Genomic DNA, 21691 nt, shown 5'->3' with positions numbered 1-21691 from the left:
TCCCAGTATTTGGGAGATAGAGACAAGAATTCAAAGCAATCCTGGAGTACAGAAGACTCTGCCTAAAAACAAACAAACAAACAAAAAAAACCCAAACCCCAAACCAAAACCAAAACCAAAAGCTACCCTCCCCTACTAGTGTATAATGAACGTGCAATGAGAATTATAAGCCTCAAAAGGTCTAAGCTCTAAAATTCGAAGAAAATAACCAGTTAAACCTGGGAATGGTAGTGTACACCTGTAATTTCAGCACTAGGGAGCCTAAGGCGGGATAAGGCAGGAGAAATGTTGCTAATTTGCTGCCAGTTTGGGCTACATAGCTACATAGCCATGAATACTCTCTTACCCAGTAAGTCTAGTTTTTTGAGATGTTCTCATAGCCCAGACTGATCTTGAGCTCCTAATTCTCCTGACTCCACCTTCTAAATGCTGGGATCACAGCCATGTCAGGTTTTAGGAATTTATTCTATAATTAAATATCAAGAGAAGGGCTGGGGACATGGCTCAATGGTAGAGCACTTGTCTAGTATGCACAAGGCCTTGGGTTAAGTCCCTGGCACTACATAAAAACAACAAAAAGGTGGGTATGGGAGCTGGTCATGGTGGCTCACGTCTTTAAAGTAGCACTCAGGAGGCAGAGTTTCTTGTAGACTAGGCAAGGCTGGTTACATAGTGAGCTCCTGGCTAGCTGTGGCTACAGAGGGACCCTGTCTCAAAAAAAAAAAGTAGATATGATCAAGATAATATATATATATATATTAAATTATCAAAGAATAAATTTAAAATAGTCTTTAAAAAAAAGCAGGGCCTGGAGGGATTGGCTCTCCTGCTCGCTCTCTCCCCCCTTTCTTTTTGTTTTCCAACAGGGCCTCACAATGAAGTCCAAGCTAGTGTTCCTGCTTCAGCTTCCTACACCTTGGCATTACGGGCTTGCCTTTCTTTTGTAAGGACACCTGTCTCTAGGGTTAGGTCCATTTTAAGTCAAGGAGGATCTCATTTTAAGATCCTGAACTTAATTAGATCTGCAAACAGTTTTCTAGCTAAGGTCAGATTCACAGGTTCCATTAGGATGTGTCTTTGAAAAGCACTTCTGTCTCTGCTTGTTGTCACTTGTCTATTTTTGAGGCAAGGTCTCCCTATGGAGCTTTGGCTGGCCTGGAATTCACAGAGATCCACCTGCCTGTACCTCCCAATTGGAACTAAAGGTGCGTCACCGTGTCCAGCACTTGTCTTAATTGCCATATTAAGGATGGGTGGCTGAGCCTAGCTTGTTGGGGCCGCCATCCTAAAAACTCCAGTAACACTGGGCATGGTAGTGTATGCTATTTAGCACTCCAGAGGCAGCAGTAGGAGGATCTCTGTGAGTTCCAGGCCAGCCTGGTCTGAAAAGTGAGGCCTTATCTCCCCAACCAACCAACCAACCAACCAACCAACCAACCAACCCAAAACAACAACAAAACCTCAAACATTAAAGTAACAATACATGCAGTCCCAGCACTGGAGAGGCTGAGGTAGGAGGCCACTGAGTTCAATGTCTCCCAGGGCTACATAGTAAGACCCTTTCAAATAACAAAGATCTAAAACTAAGAGGACTCATCCAACTTGTTTTGTTTGCTTTTCAAACTCAAACAGGTCAATTTTAATCAGTTTCTGTATACCTTTGTTACCAGAAATTAAACAAGATTTCCTTTTATTGCAAATTTCTGGAAACCAGAAAATGTAATTACCTACCCTAATTTATTACATTTTAACCACACTAACCCGAATTCTATTTACATTATTTCAAGTTATTGCATTTCCATCTCAGACTTCGACTTTCTAAAGCTCATGGGAACATTTGACAGTCACTGGTGCTTCTTTGAGTCAAATCAAAACATAAAGGTATAATGAAGTCCTTCACAAGCAAAGGGCACACATTCCTTAAAAATTACTGGTGATGAGTTTGCAAGAGATCATCATCAAAAAAATGCAAAAAAGAAATACATTGACAATTCAAAATGACAGTTGTAGAGTCTAAACTTTCCCACCTTCTGCGTGGGAATATTAGCGCTAAGGAACAGTGCAAGAGTTGGGCCGTTTGCGCCCTCATGCTTGCCAATTGTAAGGTTCGGACCCCTTTTGGCCTGACTGGAAAGCCATCTCCAGTCTCCTCTAAGGCAACTTTTCCCTTACGTTCTGGGCTTGGGGCTGACCTCATAGAGGGGAAGAAAGCTTGATTTTAGGGTTGAGGGTCAAGTTGCCAAGGTTCTTACAGACATGTCTTTGTGTTTGTGTGTGTGTGTGTGAAAGAGAGAGACAGGGTCTTCCTAGAACTCACTATGTAGACCACTGAATTCACAGAGATAACACCTGCCTCTGCCTCCCAAGTTCCGGAACCAAAGGCATGCACTACCTCACCCGGCTTAACGTTTCATCTTTCAGGTAATTTTCTTCACAAGATATCGGAAAAGACCTGGGGGTCACAGTAGGTTAAACATTTGTGATGCCTCTTGTTGACGATAGGCTGAAGCCTCAAAACTAGCTCCAAATAAAACTGCAGTCTTGGAAGAGTCTGAAGCCCCAAATTCCAACAAGCGGTGTCAAAATAGCTCGACCTGACACATCCTTTTTTAAAATTACTGAGCTCCATCTCCAGAATCAAACGATTGTTTTATCTCTGAATTGATTTGACTCCTTGCTTTCTATTAGTTCTATTTGAAGATTCTATCCCAGAGTACTCAAGCATTTGCCTGTGCTATTACAATAGCATTAGGCTACAATACAATACAGCTTTGCAGTGTGTAAACAAAAAGAATGAAAGGATCCCATGCAGGACCTCACGCATGCTAAGTGATCCCATGCAGGACCTCACGCAGGCTAGGTAAGTGCACCACCCAGCCCCCAAGTTTCGGTTGTAAGTGAAAGAGACATGGCAGGCCAATAGCGTTGGGCAAAATGTAAAGCTCGGCTGGCAAACGTTAGCTGCTGTTCTGCAGAAAGGAACACACAGAAGTGTTACAAAGCTGGACTTTCCCACTGTTTCGATAGTTCACAGCGCAGGGAAAAAAAGGCCAGCGGCGAGGCGGCGACCCAGCGCCACATCCAAGCAGCGCTCCGGGGGCGCCGAGTCTGTCCCACCGGGTAGACGAACCAGACTGCGGAGCTGGGCTGAGAAGGGGCCAGCGAGGGACGTGGGTACAGTGTGTCTGGGGTGAGCTACCAAGGGCCGGGAAGGTGCGGGTTATCTCTCCCTAAGGCGGTCCTGCTGCAGGATCCGGCCACCGCAGTCCCCCGCCAGCCAGCAGAGGAGAAAGATCGAGCAGAAGAAACGCAACGGCGGACCGCAGAAGGCGCGGGTACAGCCCGGCCTCCTCCAGGGGCGGGACCGGGATTGGCCCGCGAGCGCGGGTGGGGCGGGGCTACTGGGAGCGGGCGTCGGGGATTGGATCGCTCGCGGTGGGTGGGGCGGAGCTGCCGGGAGGCGGGCCCGAGAGGCCGGCGCGCGCACTCGCGCAGGCGCGGGCACGGCGGTAGCGCGCGCGTGCTCTGTCGGGCGGTGGGGCGGCTGCGGAGGAGCCGGCCATGGTAGTGGGCGGTGGGCGGGTGTAGCGCCGAGCCGGGCAGGAGGGAGGTGACTGAGTGCCGGGGATGCGGGCGTCGGAACTGAGCGGTCGCGGCAGCCGGAGCTGCTGACCGCGCACTCGGAGCGGGAGCCTGCGGCGGGGCGCAGGGCAGGTGAGTGCTGTGGCGCGGCAGCCGGGCGCGGCTGAGTGCGGCGGGGCACGGGCCGGCCGAGGAGCCCCGCGCGGTCGCGGGACTCCGAGGTGCGGCGCCCCAGGCCTCAGTGCTGCGGAGACCGAGACGCTGCTGGGCGGCTCCCGAGGGCGCCCGTGAGGAGGCGGCCTGGCCGGGCGGCGGTGCGGACCATCAGGTGCGGCTCTGCAGAGTGCGCGTGGCGGGTCCCGGGCTCGCGGCTTCCGGACTTTCCGAGTCCCGGGGCCGCCGCGGACGCGTCCCGGGACCTGGGGCCGAAATGTCCCCGAGTGTAGTGAGGCGGGCAGGGCGCACACGCACTTCCTAGAGGTGCGGAGGGTGAGCGAGCCCCGCGATTGGCGCTCGGCGCTGGGGAGCTCCTAGGAGCGGCCGCTGCAGCATCCTGCTGGCTCGCCAATCCCTGCGTGCGGGCTTGAGCTGTGCACGTTTATTCCGAGCTGCTCTGGAGTTGCTTAATGCTGAGTGTTTTCTCACCGAGCTCCGAGGATTCTGTAGTTTGTTTCTTGCAAGGGCCGACTTGGAAAGCTGTCTCAGGTCCCGAGTGCGAATAGGTGGAATGAAACCAAGCGAATTCAGTTAGGGTGGAAGATGGTGGGACACATAAACTTTGCTGCTTAGCCGATCTTAAGTGACACTTATGTTGTCACTTGTTACAGAGTATAAACACGGGAAGGGTATGGAAACAAGTGCTTTTGTAAACATCATTCATTGTGGGTAGTGTTTTTGTCTGGTGAAGTCATAATTAAATTAGATGAGTATTTATTCTGAAGCGCTGAATTGTTTGGAAATACGAATCCTAATAAAACCTCCAAGCAGTCAGAGTTCTCAGCAGTTCATTTTCATTTGGGGATTTTTATACTACATTGCAAGGTTTTTATTGTTTTGCTTTGGGTTTTCTGAGACAGTTTTGCCGTATAGCCCTGGCTGGTCTGAAATTTGGGACCATCTCCTTGCTTCCGCTCTTCTTGTTCTGGGATTACAGAACTCTGGGCTGGGAAGATAGATCAGTTTGTAAAGTGCTTGTTATGCAAACATGACCTGAGTTTGATTCCCAGAATCCATGTTTTAAAAAAGCCAGGGTGGCATTCACTTGTTATCCCAGTGCCTGGGCAGGGCAGACAGGTGGTTCCCATGGGGGGCCTGCCAGCCTAGAAGAATCCTGGAACCTCAGGCCAATAGAGACCCTGTCTTGAAAAAAATAAGATGCATGGTAGCTGAGGAAGGGTTCCTGAGGTTGGTCTCTGATTCTGCTCTATGGTTGTACACACACACACACACACACACACACACACACACACACACTGAAAAAAAGCAGAACTGTGTGGAACCAGGATATAAAGTGGCATAGATCGTAGATCTGGGTGGTGTGGATTAGGGTCTTGCCTGAGTTTCAGAACACACTTTCAGAACACAGTAAAAATCCAGGTTTGGTTGGATGTAGTGGTACAGACCATTAATTCCAGCACTTGGGAGGCAGAGGCAGGTAGATCTCTGAAATAGAGACCATCCTGGCCTACGTAGTGAGTTCCAGTCCAACTGGGGCTACAGGGAGGACTCCCCGCCCCCCCCCCCCCAAAAAAAAATCCAAGTCTGAAACTGGAACTGTATTCACTAAAGCCAGAGTGATTTAAGAAACATCTTTAGTTTACACTTCTGATTCACACACTGACTAGGACATTCCACCTTCAGGGTGTTTTTATGAAGTGGAAAGATCAAGTTGGTTTTCTTCTGGTAGTTGAGCTCATTAGTCTGGCAACAGGTTGGATGTTGATTTATTTATTTTGTTTGTTTGTCTTCAGACAGGGTCTCCTTGTAGCCCTAGCTGGTCTGGAATTCACTATGTAGACCAGCCTGGCCTGGATCACACAGAAATCCTCCTGCCTCTGCCTCCTGAGTGCTAGAGAGTGCTGGGATTGAAGGGGTGAGGTACCACACCCAGCCTTGATTTATTTTTTCATTGTGAGCCTGGGTCTTTAAAAGTGACTGCCAGCTCTCCAGCTGATTTTATTTTTTGAATAAAAAATATTGAATATTTTTTGCTTCGTTTGTGTTACGCAAGTGCTGTACTGCCAAGCCACATCTATATCGGTATCCTCAGCCCCTTATTTGTTTTTTTTTTTTTAAATAGAGTATTGCTCTGTTGCAGGCTGGCCTCTGACTCCTTATGAAGGCTCAGACTGTCTTTTGGGGCAATCCTGCCCCTACCTCCCAAGTGTTGGGATTCCAGCACTCACCTGTAAACCACACCTGATTGTATTCAGTGCTGGGGCTTATACTGAGGGCTTCCTGCAAGCTAGGCAAGTACTTTAGCACCAACTGAGCTACATCCCACCTCCCCTTTTGTCTCCTTCCCTTTTCCTTCTGTCCCTCCCTCCCTTCCTTGAGGACTGAACCCAGGTCCTCACACATGGTAAGCATGCATTTAACTGAGCCATTTTCCCACCCAGGAGCTTGGAACTATGTAGATCATGCTAGCTTTGAACTTACAGAAATGTGCCTGCCTTTGCCTCTGTTGTTCTGGGATTAAAGGCTGATACTAACATGCCCAGTGCTTTCCTGCTTTTTAAAAAAGATTGTTATTATTTTTGATTTTGTGTGTGTTCCTGTGCACGTGTCAGTGCAGGTGCCTGTAGAGGCCAGAGCCATCAGATCTCTCTGGAACTGGAGTTCTAGTTAGTTGATGTGGGCACTGGGAACCACTCTTTGTCCTCTGGACTAGTAGTACAACTTAACCACTCCAGCCTTTCCTGTTTCTTTGATGTGGATTCATAAAGACTTCTGATACAACTTGTTTGTGAGTGTCAGCAAATTATATGGAAAAGGGAATCCTGTAGTCTACGTTGTGTTCTTCTTGGAGATCCTCCTTGTCTGCTTTATAGATTGCTGCACCTGCTACCCCCTATGAAAAGACTAAGGGTCAGAAGTGACATCTCGGTTTGGTTTTAGGCCTCAACCTAGGTCAAAGTCAAAAAGGCTGGGGTTGTAGGGCTTTTCCCCAGTCTTTCTGAGTCTCAAATTTTTACTTGTAGAATTTGGATGAATCTGTGGCAGATAGGAGGAGGAGGTCTTGGTGGAGAAGGTGGATGACCTGAGAATTACAGAATAATATATGAATGGTCTAGGCCCTAGAATTTTCTGTTTTCTACCTTTCTTCTTTTCTTGACTTTGCCTTCTCTCTTTGATTTGAAAACATTCAAAATGTCTGAGGACTTCCTAGCTGTCCCTTTTCATTTCTTTTTCTTTTTCTTTTTTTTGGTCTTTTGAGACAGGGTCTCCCTGTATCCCCAGCTGTCCTGGAACTCATTATATAGACCAGGCTGGCCTTGAACTCACAGAGATCCACCTGCCTCTGCCTCCCGAGTGCTGGGATTAAAGGCGTGTGCCACCACGCCCGGCTATTTTCATTTTAAATATTATCAACATGTTGTTGACTCTTAGATTTTTTTTTTTTTGACTCTTAGATTTTTATCACCAGTCCTGAGCTTCAGACTTCTACTATAACTAGCTAGACTTGTACCTTTTTAGAGATAGGTGGAGGGGCATGGTACCCAGGAGCCCAGGTCCTTATCCTTGCTAGGCAGCTGTTTCATCATTGAGCTCCACACTCCTGACCCTGTTTATAGGCATTTTAAATATAGTATGTTGAGGATTGGGTATTAGCTCAGTGGGTAAGAGCACTTGCCTAGGATGCTAGGAGGATTTGTGTTCCATCCTCTGTGTGTGTGTGTGTGTGTGTGTGTGTGTGTGTATGTGTATGTGTATCCTGAGCTATTGTTTTAGAGTTACCATGTATTACCATATTGGGAGATGAGTCTATCATTTGGTTTCTTCTAACTACTTACTTGAGAACATTGTCATATTGTGTAATGAGTTCAGTATTTCTCCCCTGGAGATTAGGTCTGCCTAAAATGTCAGTCCTGAAAGTATTCAGCAGGTGTGTGAGCAATGAAAGGTTATAGAAAAATCAGAAGTGCCCTGACCTGCTGGCTCATGCGTGTAATCCCAGTATCTAGGAGACTGAAGTGGGACAATTACCATGAGTTCAAGGCAGGCCTGGGCTACGTTTTGCGACCTTGTCTCAGAAAACAAAAACAAAATCAGAAGTGCGCAATTCATGGTCAAAGTAGAAATATAGGGGGAAATGTGTTGGAAGATGAAATCTTAGAAGAATAATACTTAGTAAATATTAAGTGCAGGGAGAAAAGAAAGCTATGGGGAGAATATTATCAATTTCCAAACTTGTATGGGACAAATTTCTTTATCCTTTTTCCCCCTTACATTTTATTCATGATATTTTAATATTATTTATTTATTTATTTTGGCCTTTTTGAGACAGGGTCTCCCAGTAGCCCCAGCTGACCTGGAACTTGCTACGTAGACCAAGCTGGTCTTGAACTCAGAGATCCGCCCACCTCTGCCTCCCAAGTGCTGGGATTTATTTTCATTTTATGTGTGTGAGTTTTGCCTGCGTGTACGCAAGTGCACATGTGTCATGCAGTGCCTGTGGAGGCCAGAAGAGGACACTAGATCCCCTGGAACTGCAATTACAGACAATTGCTAGCCTCCACATGAAGTTAACCTACCAAGCAAGTGCTCTTAACTGCTGAGCCACCTCTCCAGCCCCATGCTTTATATTTTGACACTTGATTCTTTTTTCTTTGAGACAGAGTCTCACTGTGTAGAAGACCAGGCTGGCCTTGAACTCACAGAGATCTGCCTGCCTCTGCCTCCCAAGTGTTGGGATTAAAGGCGTGGGCCCTCATACCTGGCTGACACTTGGATCCTTCCTTCACTTTCCCCTCTCCATTTATCTCCTAGTTTGTATGGGCTGTTTTTCTAAAGAGTGCTTGGGAGCTTGGGGCAGTGCACAGTGAGCTGTAAGGGAGCTGCTATCCTTTTAGGGAGGGACTCTCTGCTTTATCGTAGTCTACCCTCCAGATATTCCCAATATTTGCTCCAATTTACTCTCTTAGAGTGGTTCTAAACTAGTGAACTTGTTCTAAGCATCCTTAGTTGACTTTATTACCTCCAGGTTAAATAATTGAGTGACAAGATTGTAATCAGCAAGGGAAAGAAGAGGATTAGATGTGTAGTTGGGAGTAGATGCACTGTGTAGTAGGTAACAGTTGTTCTCAGAATGGAGAGGACTTATCTCTAATTTAGACCTTTCTTTTTTTCCTTCTGGGGTTTTGATATGTTTGGGTAGTCCTTCAACTCGGTATACAACCTAGACTGACTCTGACCCATTCTGCTGCTGGGATTATAGGTGTGTGACACTATGCCTTTCTTTTTCTGAGTCATTAGACTTACAATTTTTTTTTTTTTGAATGACTAAAGAAATTTTAATTTAAAGACTTTTTTAGCATTATAATTTTAGTTTTGTTTGGCTTTTTAAGACAGGGTTTCCCTGTAACCTCAGCTGGCCTGGAATTTGCTATGTGGACCAGGCTAGTGTGGAACTAAGTGCTGGGATTAAAAGTTTGCACTACCACTCCTAGCTAGCATTACAGTTTTTTGTTTTGTTTTTATTTTTTATTTTTTTGGCTTTATTTTACTTTATATGTTTGTGTGTTTTGCCTGCATGTCTGTAAGTGCACCTGTGGAGGTTAGAAGAGGGCATCTGGTCCTCTGGAACTGGAGTCAGGGACTGTTGTTAGCTACCATGTGGGTACTAGGAACTGAACCTGGGTCTTCTGCAAGAGCAACTAGTGCTCTTAACTCTCCAGCTTAGTATTGTAGTTTTAAAATTTTATTTTGTTTTTATGTGTATGAGTACTTTGTAAGTGCACCATGTGTGTGCAATGCCTGTAGAGACCAGAAGAGGGCATTGGATGGGGAACTGGTGTTAGAGCTGACAGCTATCATGTAGGTGCTGGGTCCTCTGCAAGCAGCAAGTGCTCTTAACTGCTGAGCCATCTCTCTAGCCCTAAAAGACATTTCTTGTTTCTTTGTTTTGACAAACATGTATCCCAGGCTGGCCTGGAACTTGAGATCCTTGTGCCTCAGACTCTGGAGTGTGGCATTATTGGTTTTGCACCACCATGCCTATACCCACTTTTTAAAAATAAAAGTTCTTAGCCAGTCATGATGGTACATGCCTTTCATCCCAGCAGATGGATCTCTGTGAGTTCAAGTTCAGCTTGGTCTACATATTGAGTTCTAGACCACCTGAGGCTGCAGGGAGATCCTGTTTCAAAAATACCAAAAAAGTTAAAAAAAAAAAAACAACAACAAAACCCTCAATATATGCCAAAAGTGGGATGAACAAATGATTCTGTTGATTTCCGTTTGGAAAAAAAAAAAAAAAAAGAATGCCAGTGTAGGGCTTGATGGGTTTATATGTAGTAAATTAATTTACTTTGAGGGCTGGTGAAATGGCTCAGCAAGTAAAGCACTTGCTTTCAAGACTGGGGACTTGGTTCAATTCCCGGTACCCACCTGTAGGAGAGACCTGACTCACATAGGTTGTCCTCTGACATCCATACATGTCATGGCATGCATGCCCCTCCCCCCAATAAACAGACAAATAAGTGTATAATAATCTGGATTAATCTCAGTGGTTAAGAGCAAGTTCAGATCCTAGCACCCTTGTCAGGAGGCTCACTGCTTCCTGTAACTTCCAGCTCAAGGGGATCTGATGCTCTTTTCTAGCCTCATCTAGCCTTGGCCCACCCACCACAGCACACGTTATACACGCACAGAGATAAGTACACATATTATAAAGGCTTTAAATTTGGTGGACTAGAGACATGGCTGCTCTTGTGAAGGACTGGAGTTTGCTTCCCAAGACACACATGGTGGCTAACAGTGTTCCTTAACTCCAGTTTCAAGGGATCCGATGCCCTCTTCTGACCTCCATAAGCATTGCATGCATGTGGTACACTTAACAGATCTGCAGGGAAAACATTCATACACATAAAATAAAAATAAATAAGGCCAGGCATGGTGGCACATGCCTTTAATCCCAGTACTTGGGAGGCAGAGGCATATGGATCTCTGAGATTTAGATCACCTTGGCCTACATAATGAGTTTCAGGCAGCTGGGGCTACAGGGAGACCCTATCTCATCAGTTAAGAGCACTGGCTGCTCTTCCACAGAACCCATAGCACCCACATGGTGGTTCCCATCACCCATATGGTGGCTACCAGCTGTCCTTAACTCCAGTTCCAGGGGATCTGACACCTCTTTCTGACATCTGTGGGCATTGCATGACACTGGTGCACTTATATACACACATGCATGCAGAACACTCATACACATTAAATAAATAAAAACAAAACCACCACCAACAAAAATAAATAAAATAAAAACTTGCCCCAGCTGGCCTGGAACTTGCTATGTAGACCAGACTGGCCTTGATCTCACTGAAATCTGCCTGCATCTGCCTCCTGAGTGTTGGGATTACAGGCGTATGCTACTACAACCGGCTTCTTTTTTTTTTTGGTCTTTTTGAGACAGGGTTTCCCTGTAACCCCAGCCGTCTTGGAACTCACTATGTAGACCAGGCTGGCCTTGAATTCACAAGATCCACCTGTCTCTGCCTCCCAAGTGCTGGGATTAAAGGCATGTGCCACCATGCCCGGCCATTTTTTTTTCATTTTATTTTTTTAAAGTACACTTCTTTATTGTGTATGTGTGTGTGTGATCCTTGGCCCCTATTTTATCTATGAAAAAATGGAATTCTATTTTTACCTTACTGTTAACACACCCGATATTGTCAAGATTATGTTCTGAAGTCTTAGCCTTTCTGCCTCTGTCTCCCATTGCTCTCTCTAGCATTGTGTATACATTCTGCTGCTCATTTTACTTTAGCACTTATTTCAGATATAGTCAGTTTTCCCGTGATGGGGAAATCGGGGGGGGGGGTGTCCCATAGCGGATTCTTAGTCTCATTCATAAAAGAATTTAAGAATGGACCCAAATGGAAGCTATGGAAGCTTTTAGGACAATTTTATTAGAATTTTAAGGAAAATTCTCAGGGCAGGTGAGGTGGTGATCTCCATAGCTGCCTTGAAGAGGAGAATGGAGAGGGGAAGGAAAGAAAGCCATGAAGCCATGCAGGTTTAGAGCCCGCATGGAGGTCAGACACAAGGCTGACTGGCAGCCACATGGCTGGGAGAAGGAAGCTTTAGAGAAAAAGCAAAGAAATACAAGATGCTAGGGTAGCCCAAAGCATTACAGAAAGCATATTTGGAAAAGGGATATGAAGAGGCAGAGACAGGCGGATCTCTGTGAGTCCGAAGCCAGCCTGGTCTGTATAACAAGTTCCAGGCCAGCGGGGGCTACATGGAGACCCTGTCTCAGAAAAGAAAAGGGATATGAAGAAGAAAAGGAGAAATTATGCTTTTCTGAATTCTTCAGAAAAGCAGGCAGACTTACAGATACATGTCTGTGGCCAGGTCCAGAAGCTCTGTGCTAGGAGGCGGGATTCCAGGCAGGAAAAATTCACAATTGCATTAATGGACTAAGTATTCTCCCCATCTATTTAGCAGAACTTAAGGTGAACCTGTCTTTCTAGGGGTGATCCTATGACCAGATGATTGACAGTGAAACTGGAAAGGTGAGTCTTCTAACAGATAGACTAGAGAGATTTTATAGTCTTGACCAGTTAAATTTATGGGGCTATTTGCTACTCTAACAATGGTTCACTACATCAGCCTCTCCAGTGTGTTGCAAATGTAGCTGCCCCTTATCTTCTCAACTTGGTTCCAGCCTAATGTAGGAATTCTCTTCTTCAGAAAATTCATTAATCTTTGTTTGTTTGTTTTCAGGCAGGTTCTCACTCTGTGTGTCTAGACTGGCCTGGAATTCATGGCAGTACTTCAGTGTTAGGATTATAGGCATGTGGTTTATGAAATAGCTCTGTAGTAGTGAGCAGATCACCTGAGGTTGAGCCTTTAACTGGATGTAATTTACTATAGATTCTGAACAGCCTTGTGTTTTGTGGTATTGCTAGAGCCAGTTCCCAGTCCTCTAGTGAAAACCTAGGCGGGACCACAGAGGCATCCCATGCCCTGTAACTTGGTTAGATACTTGGCTAGTGTTCATTTGCCTTCCAGGGAAATGTGATCCTGATTACCCATGTCTGCAATGGAGGATTATGCAGATTAAGAGAAACCAGTGGTAATCCAAGAAGCTTTATTTTAAACTATAGTTTATCCACATTCCTGACCATAGTTTGTCCTTGGGCATTTGTAATAACTAAGACTATTTCCTAATTGTACATTTCTAGTAACTAATTTATAATATTTGTTAATTGTGATACCAGTTGTGAAGGAGGAAAAAGATGGGAAGAGTTTAAGGAGTTAGATAATCAACAGGCATTGCCTGAATAATTTGATGTTGACTGTGGTTTAACCATAATGCTTGTTAAACCTCCAGGACCTAAATTCCATGAATTCCTTACCTGCTGAGCCACTGGAAGGCATTTTCAGTGGCTGTCAACAATAAGTCAAAACTCCATTTTGACACGTTGTACTTTGCTAGTTGAAATGATTGAGTTTCTAAGATCTGAATAATCAGCATTAAGATGATCAGAATTATAAATTAATCCAAGTTGGGGTTTGCTTCATTTAAAATAATCTATTGGCAGTTATCATAGAAATTAAATAACCTGAAGGCCTGCCATCTGAAATGAGAGATTTTTCATTTTTTTGAGATAAGATTCACTATGCAGCTCAGGATGATCTGAAACTTGTGGTCCTCCTGCCTCATCCTCTGGTTGAGAGATCTGTTTTTGTAACCAAGTCACTAACCACCTCAGACAAATTACATATAACATTGTGATAATTTCTATCAAGTAGTTGAAATATAATCATTAAAAAGTTACTATTTTTTGCTGTACTGGGAATGGAATCCAGGGCTTCTTGCATGCTGGGCAAACAGTTACCACTAAACTATACTTTCAGGCCCATACTTTTTTTGTTTTTGGAAGCAGGGTCTTGTTATGTAGCCCAGGTTGGCTTCAGAGTTGAGGCTATCCTCTACCTACGTGCCACCACACCCAGCCCATTATTAACTCCTGTTGGATAACTTCACCCTCATTCCATTATTATTATTGTTATTTTTGTGGTGTTGGGCAGGAACCTAAGGCCTCAGGCGTGATGAGCAAGCACTCTAGTACTAAGTGACACCATGATCCTCTAAATTAATACCTTTTCTTGGTGAGGAGCTTCTGGGTTTGAGGTTCTCCTTCTGCCTATAAGGAGTGTCTTGTCATCTTTGTGTTTCATCTGATGGATCAGCAACCAGACTTGTCACTTATTTTTTGGGGGCTGGGGGGTGGGGGGAGGTGTTTTGAGACAGAGTCTTGCTACATAGACCTGGCAGGACTGCACTCCATGTGACCCAGGCTGACTTCTTTGTTTGCCTAGTGCTGGGATTGCAGGTGTGAACGATCATGCCTGACTTAATGAGTGCTGGAGATTGAACCCAGGGCCTCATCAGTGCTATAAAAGCATTTACCAAGTGAGTCACAGGCCTGTTTTTTGTTTTAGTTTTTAAATTTTTATTTATTTTCTTTTTTTGAGACAAGGTCTTACTATGTAGCTAGCTGGCCTGGAACTCGGAGAGATCTGCCTACCTCTGCCTTCCCAGTGCTGGGATTGAAGAAAGACATTCACTATCATGCCAGATGCCAGCTAGTTTTTTTTTTGGGTCTTTTTGAGGCAGAGTCTCCCTGTCGCCCTAGCTGGCTTGAAACTTACTTTGTAGACCAGGCTGGCTTTGAACTCACAGAGATCAGCCTGCCTCTGCTGGGAAGAAAGGTGTGCACCACCATGCCCAGCCCTAGTTTTGGTTTTTGAGACAGGGTCTCAAGTAAGTTAGGCTGGCCTCAGACTCATTATGGAACTGAATGTGGTCCTGAACTCCTCCTGATCTTCCTGCCTCCACCTCCCTAGTGCAGGCATACTAGATGCACACCACTATATATGCTTAGCCCTGAAGTGGGGACTTCTTTAATTCTGTCCATTCTATTTTTGCCAGCGTCCTTTTCTGGCCTTTTGCCATATAAAGCTGTGAGTGTCTATATAGCCTATGAAAAAAACTCCCAAGTGTCTCTTACTGTATATGGAATTAGGCAGGCTAACAATAGCAAACATTTATTAGATGCTTACTTACATGCCAGGCTGTGCTAAGTATCCTGTTATTTTATCTCTGTAACAGCTCTAATGACATCACCACTTAAGAGATGAGGAAACTGCAGTTTCAGGAAGTTAACAGACCAAATGGAGCAAAGGTTTTTTGTTTTGTTTTTTTGAAACAGGGTCTCCTTGTAGTTCTAGCTGTCTTGGAACTTGCTGTGTAGACCACCAGGCTGGCTTTTCTCACAGAGATCCAGTGCTGGGATTAAAGGCATGTGTCACCATGCTTGGCTTTTTTGACTGATTTTTATCTTATGTGTATTAGTGTTTTGCTTGCATGTATGTAAGTGCACTTGTGTTGTGCAATGCCTGCAGAGAGCACTGGATCCCCTGGAACTGGAGTTATGGATGGTTGTTAACTGCCATGTGGGTGCTGGGAACTGAACCCAGAGCCTCTGCAAGAGCGGTCAGTGCTCTTCACTACTGAGCCATCTCTCTAGTCCCTATTGGTCTATTTTTAAAGCTTTATTATTATTATTATTATTTTGGTCTTTTTAAGACAGGGTCTCCCTGTAGCCCCAGCTGTCCTGGAACTTGCTATGTAGACCAGGCTGGCCTCGAACTCACAAAGATGTGCCTGCCTCTGCCTCCCAAGTGCTGGAATTAAAGGCGTGTGCCACCCTGCCCGTCTGGAAAAGTTAGATTTTTAACTCTGTATCTGTCTGATTATGTCCCCCTTGCCTCCAAGAGGCTAGCTCTGTAGCCCAGGCTGGCCTGACATGCCTTCTATACTAGGCTATTTATTTGCTGTCTTGGGTTTGAACCTAGGGCTTCATGCGTACTAGGCAAGCACTCTGCCACTGAATTAGCTCCTGAGTCCTTTTGTTGTTGTTAACATTTATTTGTTTTATTTTGTTTTTGAGACAAGGTCTTATGTAGCCCTGGCTGACCTAGAACTCTTGGAAATCCTCCTGCCTCAGTCTCCTGAGTGCTGGCAGTACAGGTATGAGGCTGGCATTAAAAGCTTGGGCCACCAAACTTGGCATTTATTTGTTTGTTTATTATTTATTTATATTTTGTGGTATTTTTCTGATAGCTTTTGTGGCTCTCTACTTCCTGTTGGTCTCTTTTCAAGTGTAGTTTACCCCAGAGTAATTCTGCACAGGCCTAAAGACCCAGAGCTCTGTGCATACTATACAAGGTGCTGTACCACTGAGCTACACCCCTCTCTTATTCTTTTAAAAATATGTAGCTAGTGCCAGGTGTGGTGGTACAGGCCTTTAATCCCCCTCGGGAGGTAGAGACAGGCAGATCTCTGTGAATTTGAGGCCACCCTGGTCTATATAGCGAGTTCCAGGCCAGCTGGGGCTACAGGGAGACCCTGTCTCAAAATGACAAAAAAAATATCAAGCTTACCGAGCTGGGCATGGTGCTCACACCTGAAATCCAGCCTAGTTTACTTAGTAAGTTCTAGGCCAGCCAGGGACACTTAGTGAGACCTTATCACTTCAACCCCAGCCCATGCAAACCAAACAGCCCTCCCTGCCAAGCTCTAAACTTAATGTATCATACAGCATAGTTAAATGTTCTATGTGTTTTTACCTTGCTAGTCTGACAGTTGTTTGGGGGTGGTACTTTGAAACATTACTGAGCTTGATACTAAAGTATTAGGAATAGAGAAAGTAAACAAATTTGTTTTTGAGTAAATGAACCAATAAAATGCAGTTAATAAACCATTTCCTTTAAAAGATGAATAAACACTTGGATTGTTAGAAATTTTTTCCTTCCCTGTTCAATGAGAAGGGAATGTATGCTCTAACATTACAATTGTCATCAACTAGTACTTAGACCCATAAGAAATTTTCTCCTTCCTTGTTCATTTTCTTTCTTTCTTTTTTTTTTTTTTTGGTCTTTTTGAGACAGGATCACCCTGTAGCCCCAGCTGACCTGGAACCACTATGTAGACCAGGCTGGCCTTGAACTCACAGAGATCTGCCTGCGTCGGCTTCCTGAGTGCTGGGATTAAAGGGGTGCACCACCACGCCCGGCCATTTTCTCTTAATTAATTTTGTTCTACTCTCTCTGAAAAGTTAATTTTTAAAATATGTATCAGTGTTTTGCTTGCAGCACACCCATATGTGGAGTTACAGACAGTTGTTAGCTACCACAAGAGCAACCAGTGCTCTTAACCATTGAGCCTCCTTTTTTTTTTTAATTAACATTTATTTATTTAATGTGCAGTGTGTGCACCTTGCAGGAGGATGACTTTTGGAGTTGGTTCTCTCCTTCCATGTGGATTTAGGCGATTAAACTCAGGTTGCCAGGCCTACACAGCAAGCACCTTTACTCACTGAGCCATTTTACCAGGCCCCCCTATCCCCTCCCCCGTGTGTGTTTGTGAGTGTGCATGAACTTCATGTAGCTTAGCTTGACCTCAAACTCTATATAACCAAGGACCATTTAACTCTTGATTCTCTAGCTTCTACCTCCCAAGGGCTGGGGTAACAGGTGTGTGCAATGAAATTGTGAGAGGATCAAGTCAGTGTAAGTTGGGCTAGTAATGGAAGGCATCTTAGAAGCCAGACTTGAATATTATTTACTTCTCTGAGATATGGTCTGACTTCAGTTTAGGCTGTCTGTACCTAGCCTTCACCTCCCAAGATAGAACTTTTATGATCTGCCATGGAAATTCTAATTTCTTTGGCCTGCTTTAGGGAGGGAATAATCAATAACAATATATATGTCATACCAGGGTGATTGCCATCCAAGAAATTAACCTCCTATGTGGCTGTTTTTCTGAAAGCTCTTATAGCTCTTTACTTCCTATTGGTCTCTTTTCAAGAGTAATTTACCTCAGGTCCCAACTTTGCTGCGTTTCAGAGCTCATTTCAGTCTTAGCCCTCACTACATTGCATCTCCTGTCATTCCTGAGACTCCTGTTATGCTGAGTGTGGGTGAATAAACACAGGAGAGGTGGTCCTATGCTTATCTCTCTAAGATTGAAAAATTATTGCTGACAATTTGATAAAATACTGATGTGTGTGTAATTGTTAACACATCTTTTTCTCAGTCTATGTAGAATGATGGCCCCGTTGATCTGATTGATGCAGATGAACTTCATAATCTTTTTTATCCTCCTCCTCATAATTATTACTTTTGAAAGTGGGTTTCTTGTAGCTCAAGCTGGTCTCCGCACTCCTTAGTAGCTGAGGCTGACCTTGAACTCCTGATCTTCCTTCCTATACCTTCCAAGTGTTGAGATTACAGGTGTGGTGTCTATCTGATCTTTATGTGTATTGAATCTTCTAAAAGCTGTTCACAGTATACCCTAGAAGGAGTTTGAGAATTGTTTTGTTTTGCTTGTGTTTTTAAGGCAAGGTCTCATTACGTACATAGCTCAGGCTACCATTAAACTCTCTGTCCTCCAGTGCTTGGATTATTAGTAAGTCTGCCCCACCAACCCCAGCAGAAATTAAGGATTCTCTCTCTCTCTCTCTTTTTTTTTTTTTTTTTTTTTTTGGTCTTTTTGAGACAGGGTCTCCCTGTGGCCCCAACTGTCCTGGAACTCACTATGTAGACCAGGCTGGCCTTGAACTCACAGAGATCCGCCTGCCTCTGCCTCCGGAGTACTGGGATTAAAGGCACGCGCCACCACGCCCGGCTTAAATCTAAATTTTTAAAAAGGCAAATAATGTCATTTTTCTTCTTTTTAACTATATGTTTGTGTATGTCTGTGTGTGGATACTGAGACCAGAGTGTCAGATCTCCCTGGAGCTGGAGTTAGAGGTTATTGTAAGCCACCTAACATAGGTGCTGGGAACCGACCTCAGGTCCTCTAAAAGAACACCATTAAGCCATCTCTCCATTGCAGAACATATCTTAACACTGTTATGAGAATGGTTTTAACCAGAACTCTAAAGAGTAAGCTCAGGAACCTCCAAGGGACCCTATCCCTACAGACTAAATGGATAAGTGCCATCATTTGTACTTAACACATCATATTAGAATCATCTCTTGTGTCTTCTTTCTCTTTTTTAAAGTCCATAAACCGCTGGGTGTGGTGGCGCAAGGCTTTAATCCCAGCATTTGGGAGGCAGAGGCAGGTGGATCTCGGTGAGGTTAAGGCCAGCGTGGTCTACATAGTGAGTTCCAGGCCAGCTGGGGCTACAGGGAGACCCTGTCTCAAAAAGACCAAAAAAAAGTCCATAAACCATGAGCCTTCTTCAACTGTGCATCCCCAAAGCCTCACAACTGAAAACACTCCCTCTCAACAAATGTTCCATGAAGAAGTTCATAGAGGAAAATACTCATGTGCTCTAATATTAAAGGATATACGAAGTGGACTTTCCCACAGCCAATTCTTCATTTCTAATATAAATGTATAAAGAAACTCTTGTAACTTGCTAGCAGTGCCAGAAGTAGAATAAAGAATGTATTGAAACCTGGGATGACACAGAGGATTAGACTCATAGTTCTGCCCTGAAGCAAGGAGGAAACATCCTAAAAGGCATCTTAAACTGTAAACAAACACCCACAGCTCTTGTCTTCTGACTAAAAAAGTATCCACCTCTGCAAAGAGACAATTAAACCACTGTTTTTAAAGGGAGGGAGAGAAGCGGTGATATCAAGGTAGAGTACCAGTGAGCACGCACACATGCACAATTTTGTCTTGGTATGTATTTGTTTTAAAATCAGTCCTTCTATGAATGAGCTCCAAAATCTTAATCCAACTAAATACTACCATGATAACATTGGTGAAGACAGGACATATATTTTTCTCATGTTTAATGTACCCCATCCAATACCAGGCATGCTATCGCAGGCCTGTAATTCTAGCACTTAGCAGGTACAGGCAGGAAGATCAGAAGTTCAAGGTCATCCTTGGCTACGTAGTGAGTTAACACAAGCCTAGGCTACATGAGACCCTGTCTCAAAGACAAAAACAGGACTAGGGAGATGGTTCTGAGGGGTAAAGGCACTTGCTGCCTGATGACCTGAGTTGGATTTCTGGGACTTACAACGTGGTAGAATCAGAGAACCAAGTCCTGAAAGGTGCCCCCTAACCTTCACAGGTGTACCATAGTGTGCGTGTGCACTACAAAATAAATAAGTGTAATGGGAAAACAAATACATTTGGCCCAGCACCTTGATGATCAATCAATACACTGAGATGTGTTCATTAAATACCCGAAGCAACACTTGTACTACAAAAAGTAAGTCATTTTGCAGGAAGGGCCCTGAAGGATATTGGAGCAGGTTTTACACTAGCCAGGAGGAGGAGGAGCTCTCCAAAGATCCTCAGCTGTGGCAGAGAGCCCTACCTGAACTGCTTTTCCTCTGTAGCCATTACAGCTGATGGCTCCGCTCCCTCAGGGCCTCTATTCTCAAGTGTAAAATGAAGCTTTAAAATGCAGAGGATGGGGCTGGAGAGATGGCTCAGCAGTTAAGAGCATTGGTTGCTTTTGCAGAGGACCCAGGTTCATTCAGTTTCCAGCACCCACAAAACAGCTGTCAGTAACTCCGGTTCTAGGGCTCCCAGCGCCCTCTTCTGACCTCTGCAGACATTGCATAACACGGATGCATTTTCATACATGCAGCCAGTACACTCATACACAATAACAATACATTTTTAAAATTTTTATTGTTTTTATTTTATGTGTATGCATGTATTGCCTGCATGTAAGTAAGTGCACCTGTGTCATGTAATGCCTGTGGAGGTCAGCAGAGGCTGTCGGATCCCCTGGGACTGGACTTACGGACAGTTGTTAGCTGCTGTGTAGGTGCTGAGATTCGAACCTGGGTCTTCTGTGGGAACAACCAGTGTTCTCTCCAGCCCCAACATAATATTCTTGAATGCAGAGGATATATTTTCTTTCTTGCTCAACATACCTGGCCTAGTATCTTGATTAAATGTAATACAGATGATTCCATATGAATTCTTAAATTTCTGGTCAGGAGAGATGGCTCAGTTAAGAGTGCTTGCTGCACAATCATGAGGACCAGAGTTTGAATCCCAGCATCCATCTAACAACAGGCATCCCACAAATGCCTGTACTTCCAAATAATTTACAGGGATACAATGCCCTCTTATGGCCTTCATGCCTGCACAGACATTTGTGGGCACAGATAGGCACATATACTCATGCAGACACATATGTACACAAATAAAATAAATAAAACAAAATCTAGCCAGGCATGGTAGTGCCCGCCTTTAATCCCAGCACTCCGGAGGCAGAGGCAGGTGGAGCTCTGTGAGTTCAAGGTCAGCCTGGCCTACATAGAGAGTTCCAGGCTAGCTGGAGCTACAGGGAGACCCTGTCTCAAAAAGACCAAAAACAACAACAAAAAAAACCTCCTAGATTTATTTATTTTGTCGGGAGTGCACAGGTGCCCAGCTTTCAGTGTGGGGATCAGAAGACAACTTTCCAGAGTCAGTTCTCCTTTCAGCATTGTCCTAGGGATTGAACTCAGGCTGTCAGGCTTGCATATTGCCTAGCAAGCATCTTTATCCATTTAGCTATCTTGTCAACTTTATAAATAAAATGTCTACCAATGAATTATTTTGCTTGGGCCTAGTGGTACATGCCTACAATTCTAGCACTTAACCTAACCTAGACTGAGGCAGGTAGCTAGAGTATGTGAGGCCAGCCTGGGCTACAACAGTGAGACCTTACCTTAAAAGAAAACTTTTAAGAAAACTTAAAGAAAACCTTAAAAGAAATTGTATGGTGGAACCTCCTTTTAATTCTAGCACTTGGGTAGTAGAGGCAGAAAGCTCTGGAGTTACCTCATCCTCAGCCTTAGTTTTTTGTTGTTGTGTGTATTTTTAAGATTTTATTTTTTATTTTTATGT

General features: G+C 44.4%; 1 protein-coding gene across 2 annotated transcripts in view; it reads left to right on the top strand.

Moving 5' to 3' along the window:
- Positions 1 to 3549: 3549 nt before the first annotated feature.
- The window catches only part of Pik3cb (phosphatidylinositol-4,5-bisphosphate 3-kinase catalytic subunit beta), a 171177-nt gene continuing 153035 nt past the window's right edge, over positions 3550 to 21691 (top strand). Inside the window, exon 1 of one of the 2 annotated variants that reach the window (XM_008844110.3) lies at positions 3550 to 3714. The gene's annotated coding sequence lies outside the window, so the exon portion shown is untranslated. The remainder of the gene's footprint in view (positions 3715 to 21691) is intronic. The other variant, XM_029568811.1, reaches the window with a different exon arrangement.

The sequence above is a fragment of the Nannospalax galili genome, unplaced genomic scaffold (assembly GCF_000622305.1).
Source record: "Nannospalax galili isolate Female #2095 unplaced genomic scaffold, S.galili_v1.0 scaffold482, whole genome shotgun sequence".
Taxonomy (NCBI): Eukaryota; Metazoa; Chordata; class Mammalia; order Rodentia; family Spalacidae; genus Nannospalax; species Nannospalax galili.
Note: the sequence above shows the minus strand (reverse complement) of the source record. Positions and strands in the feature narration are given on the sequence as shown.